The sequence below is a fragment of the Sinocyclocheilus anshuiensis genome, unplaced genomic scaffold (genome assembly GCF_001515605.1).
Source record: "Sinocyclocheilus anshuiensis isolate Anshui unplaced genomic scaffold, SAMN03320099.WGS_v1.1 scaffold3625, whole genome shotgun sequence".
Lineage (NCBI taxonomy): Eukaryota > Metazoa > Chordata > Actinopteri > Cypriniformes > Cyprinidae > Sinocyclocheilus > Sinocyclocheilus anshuiensis.
The window spans coordinates 31,387-37,584 of NW_015556028.1; positions in this window are offsets into that span (position 1 = coordinate 31,387).

Consider the following 6,198-nt stretch of genomic DNA (forward strand, 5'->3'; position numbering starts at 1 on the left):
TCTCATTTAAATAGCAACATGCCAGAAAAAAAATCCTCCATATTTAACAATGAAAGCTTGCCTGAAAGCAGCCTGCACATTCCCCTCTTGCCCAGCCAAATACTCTTTCACAATGCAAAATAATCCTGCTGCATTGGACCAAGAACATTATCTGAATTCAAATCTAAATTCTATTCTGTTCCACAAAAAATACCTGTTCCCAAAAAGAAAGAAGGCTGGATGTGACACAGAGCAAGAAAAGTTCCAGTTTTCACACAAGTCAGCTTCCTGCAAAGGTACTCCGTGTAGCGGAAGAGGTAATGAAGTCGTTAGTACAAAACCGAAAAATATTTCTTGCATACTGTATATATACTTTTTTTTTTAATTAAGTTGTCTCAATGTACACACCCATATAATACAGAGATGCTGCAAATGTATCATTTAGAGCAAATACTTGTACTTTCTAGACTTCTGATATGTTGAAGAGGATCAGATAATTATTTAGAAACTTGTTTTGTAACGGTGTGACCCTCTTTTCAAAAGTTATTGAACTGGAAGGTGTCTCTATGAAGAAAAACAGAGAGGTTGCAAATGTATCATTTAGAGCAAATACTTGTACTTTCTAGACTTCTGATATGTTGAAGAGGATCAGATAATTATTTAGAAACTTGTTTTGTAACGGTGTGACCCTCTTTTCAAAAGTTATTGAACTGGAAGGTGTCTCTATGAAGAAAAACAGAGAGGTTGCAAATGTATCATTTAGAGCAAATACTTGTACTTTCTAGACTTCTGATATGTTGAAGAGGATCAGATAATTATTTAGAAACTTGTTTTGTAACGGTGTGACCCTCTTTTCAAAAGTTATTGAACTGGAAGGTGTCTCTATGAAGAAAAACAGAGAGGTTGCAAATGTATCATTTAGAGCAAATACTTGTACTTTCTAGACTTCTGATATGTTGAAGAGGATCAGATAATTATTTAGAAACTTGTTTTGTAACGGTGTGACCCTCTTTTCAAAAGTTATTGAACTGGAAGGTGTCTCTATGAAGAAAAACAGAGAGGTTGCAAATGTATCATTTAGAGCAAATACTTGTACTTTCTAGACTTCTGATATGTTGAAGAGGATCAGATAATTATTTAGAAACTTGTTTTGTAACGGTGTGACCCTCTTTTCAAAAGTTATTGAACTGGAAGGTGTCTCTATGAAGAAAAACAGAGAGGTTGCAAATGTATCATTTAGAGCAAATACTTGTACTTTCTAGACTTCTGATATGTTGAAGAGGATCAGATAATTATTTAGAAACTTGTTTTGTAACGGTGTGACCCTCTTTTCAAAAGTTATTGAACTGGAAGGTGTCTCTATGAAGAAAAACAGAGAGGTTGCAAATGTATCATTTAGAGCAAATACTTGTACTTTCTAGACTTCTGATATGTTGAAGAGGATCAGATAATTATTTAGAAACTTGTTTTGTAACGGTGTGACCCTCTTTTCAAAAGTTATTGAACTGGAAGGTGTCTCTATGAAGAAAAACAGAGAGGTTGCAAATGTATCATTTAGAGCAAATACTTGTACTTTCTAGACTTCTGATATGTTGAAGAGGATCAGATAATTATTTAGAAACTTGTTTTGTAACGGTGTGACCCTCTTTTCAAAAGTTATTGAACTGGAAGGTGTCTCTATGAAGAAAAACAGAGAGGTTGCAAATGTATCATTTAGAGCAAATACTTGTACTTTCTAGACTTCTGATATGTTGAAGAGGATCAGATAATTATTTAGAAACTTGTTTTGTAACGGTGTGACCCTCTTTTCAAAAGTTATTGAACTGGAAGGTGTCTCTATGAAGAAAAACAGAGAGGTTGCAAATGTATCATTTAGAGCAAATACTTGTACTTTCTAGACTTCTGATATGTTGAAGAGGATCAGATAATTATTTAGAAACTTGTTTTGTAACGGTGTGACCCTCTTTTCAAAAGTTATTGAACTGGAAGGTGTCTCTATGAAGAAAAACAGAGAGGTTGCAAATGTATCATTTAGAGCAAATACTTGTACTTTCTAGACTTCTGATATGTTGAAGAGGATCAGATAATTATTTAGAAACTTGTTTTGTAACGGTGTGACCCTCTTTTCAAAAGTTATTGAACTGGAAGGTGTCTCTATGAAGAAAAACAGAGAGGTTGCAAATGTATCATTTAGAGCAAATACTTGTACTTTCTAGACTTCTGATATGTTGAAGAGGATCAGATAATTATTTAGAAACTTGTTTTGTAACGGTGTGACCCTCTTTTCAAAAGTTATTGAACTGGAAGGTGTCTCTATGAAGAAAAACAGAGAGGTTGCAAATGTATCATTTAGAGCAAATACTTGTACTTTCTAGACTTCTGATATGTTGAAGAGGATCAGATAATTATTTAGAAACTTGTTTTGTAACGGTGTGACCCTCTTTTCAAAAGTTATTGAACTGGAAGGTGTCTCTATGAAGAAAAACAGAGAGGTTGCAAATGTATCATTTAGAGCAAATACTTGTACTTTCTAGACTTCTGATATGTTGAAGAGGATCAGATAATTATTTAGAAACTTGTTTTGTAACGGTGTGACCCTCTTTTCAAAAGTTATTGAACTGGAAGGTGTCTCTATGAAGAAAAACAGAGAGGTTGCAAATGTATCATTTAGAGCAAATACTTGTACTTTCTAGACTTCTGATATGTTGAAGAGGATCAGATAATTATTTAGAAACTTGTTTTGTAACGGTGTGACCCTCTTTTCAAAAGTTATTGAACTGGAAGGTGTCTCTATGAAGAAAAACAGAGAGGTTGCAAATGTATCATTTAGAGCAAATACTTGTACTTTCTAGACTTCTGATATGTTGAAGAGGATCAGATAATTATTTAGAAACTTGTTTTGTAACGGTGTGACCCTCTTTTCAAAAGTTATTGAACTGGAAGGTGTCTCTATGAAGAAAAACAGAGAGGTTGCAAATGTATCATTTAGAGCAAATACTTGTACTTTCTAGACTTCTGATATGTTGAAGAGGATCAGATAATTATTTAGAAACTTGTTTTGTAACGGTGTGACCCTCTTTTCAAAAGTTATTGAACTGGAAGGTGTCTCTATGAAGAAAAACAGAGAGGTTGCAAATGTATCATTTAGAGCAAATACTTGTACTTTCTAGACTTCTGATATGTTGAAGAGGATCAGATAATTATTTAGAAACTTGTTTTGTAACGGTGTGACCCTCTTTTCAAAAGTTATTGAACTGGAAGGTGTCTCTATGAAGAAAAACAGAGAGGTTGCAAATGTATCATTTAGAGCAAATACTTGTACTTTCTAGACTTCTGATATGTTGAAGAGGATCAGATAATTATTTAGAAACTTGTTTTGTAACGGTGTGACCCTCTTTTCAAAAGTTATTGAACTGGAAGGTGTCTCTATGAAGAAAAACAGAGAGGTTGCAAATGTATCATTTAGAGCAAATACTTGTACTTTCTAGACTTCTGATATGTTGAAGAGGATCAGATAATTATTTAGAAACTTGTTTTGTAACGGTGTGACCCTCTTTTCAAAAGTTATTGAACTGGAAGGTGTCTCTATGAAGAAAAACAGAGAGGTTGCAAATGTATCATTTAGAGCAAATACTTGTACTTTCTAGACTTCTGATATGTTGAAGAGGATCAGATAATTATTTAGAAACTTGTTTTGTAACGGTGTGACCCTCTTTTCAAAAGTTATTGAACTGGAAGGTGTCTCTATGAAGAAAAACAGAGAGGTTGCAAATGTATCATTTAGAGCAAATACTTGTACTTTCTAGACTTCTGATATGTTGAAGAGGATCAGATAATTATTTAGAAACTTGTTTTGTAACGGTGTGACCCTCTTTTCAAAAGTTATTGAACTGGAAGGTGTCTCTATGAAGAAAAACAGAGAGGTTGCAAATGTATCATTTAGAGCAAATACTTGTACTTTCTAGACTTCTGATATGTTGAAGAGGATCAGATAATTATTTAGAAACTTGTTTTGTAACGGTGTGACCCTCTTTTCAAAAGTTATTGAACTGGAAGGTGTCTCTATGAAGAAAAACAGAGAGGTTGCAAATGTATCATTTAGAGCAAATACTTGTACTTTCTAGACTTCTGATATGTTGAAGAGGATCAGATAATTATTTAGAAACTTGTTTTGTAACGGTGTGACCCTCTTTTCAAAAGTTATTGAACTGGAAGGTGTCTCTATGAAGAAAAACAGAGAGGTTGCAAATGTATCATTTAGAGCAAATACTTGTACTTTCTAGACTTCTGATATGTTGAAGAGGATCAGATAATTATTTAGAAACTTGTTTTGTAACGGTGTGACCCTCTTTTCAAAAGTTATTGAACTGGAAGGTGTCTCTATGAAGAAAAACAGAGAGGTTGCAAATGTATCATTTAGAGCAAATACTTGTACTTTCTAGACTTCTGATATGTTGAAGAGGATCAGATAATTATTTAGAAACTTGTTTTGTAACGGTGTGACCCTCTTTTCAAAAGTTATTGAACTGGAAGGTGTCTCTATGAAGAAAAACAGAGAGGTTGCAAATGTATCATTTAGAGCAAATACTTGTACTTTCTAGACTTCTGATATGTTGAAGAGGATCAGATAATTATTTAGAAACTTGTTTTGTAACGGTGTGACCCTCTTTTCAAAAGTTATTGAACTGGAAGGTGTCTCTATGAAGAAAAACAGAGAGGTTGCAAATGTATCATTTAGAGCAAATACTTGTACTTTTAAGACTTCTGATATGTTGAAGAGGATCAGATAATTATTTAGAAACGTGTTTTGTAACGGTGTGACCCTCTTTTCAAAAGTTATTGGACTGGAAGTGAAGGTAGGTGTGTCTATGAAGAAAAACAGAGATGTTGCAAATGTATCGTTTAGAGCAAATACTTGTACTTTTAATACTTCTGATATGTTGAAGAGGGTCAGATAATTATTTAGGAACTTGTTTTGTAACGGTGTGACCCTCTTTTCAAAAGTTATTGAACTGGAAGTGAAGGTAGGTGTCTCTATGAAGAAAAACAGAGAGATTGCAAATGTATCATTTAGAGCAAATACTTGTACTTTTAATACTTCTGATATGTTGAAGAGGGTCAGATAATTATTTAGGAACTTGTTTTGTAACGGTGTGACCCTCTTTTCAAAAGTTATTGAACTGGATTGTTACCAAATTACAGTTCATGTACATGTTCATTCTTTGTAACTGTTTAAAGTAACTGTTTATTTGTGTCTGCAGCTGTGTTTGGTGATACAGGCGAAGAGAAGCCAGTGTCAGTGATGGAGGGAAAAAAATGTTACTCTACCTACTGATGTTAAACAACCAAATGAAACAGTGCGGTGGTATTTTAATGACACTCTTGTCACCTTTACTTCAACATCATTAACAAAATGTATTTAATTGACAAATTCCACAAGAAGAACTACAATACCCATAATCCTTGAAAGATCTAAGGATTCTTTGTAGCAGCCTGTGTGTGTGTTGCTTCAACCAACCATACATTTGTGTTTTATTTTCTTTTTTTATATTCCATTCTTTCATTCATAATCATTTATAATTTAATCATTCAGATTAATCGTTTAATAATTTAATCATTCAGTTTATAATTTTAATCAATTTATTCAATTCAATCATTTAATTTAATTGTTCAATTATTTAATCATTCAATTCAATCATCTAAATTGAATCATTCAATTTAATCATTCAATTTACACTGAAAGATACACTGAGCACTGAAAGATACGCAACTAAGATTATACAATTAACTGTTTTTGTGAATTATTGTTTGTCACTGTTGCCTTTTCTTTGTATTGCCTTTTAATGCATGTGCTGTAAGGTGTACATTATTTGCATTGTTTGTGGGACTTTCAAATAAACTGGGATCAAAGGAGTAAATGATCATTATTTGTGTATGTGTGTGTGTGTGTGTATGTGTGTGTGTGTGAGAGAGAATAGTAAAAGAGACCTAAACACACTTTCAAACTGAAAAGATGATTGGAAAAGCTTTAAGACGTAATGTTTTTAACACAGGACCCACACGGTTAATGTAGGCCTAATATGTGGTAAAAAAAAAAAAAAAAAGCTCCTGATCATATTTATTCATCTTTTGTTTAGTTTTTTTTAATCTTAAAAATGTCAATTTTATGTCTAGAATGAAATGTTGAAGTGACTATTGGGGTCAAAATTGGTACAGAAA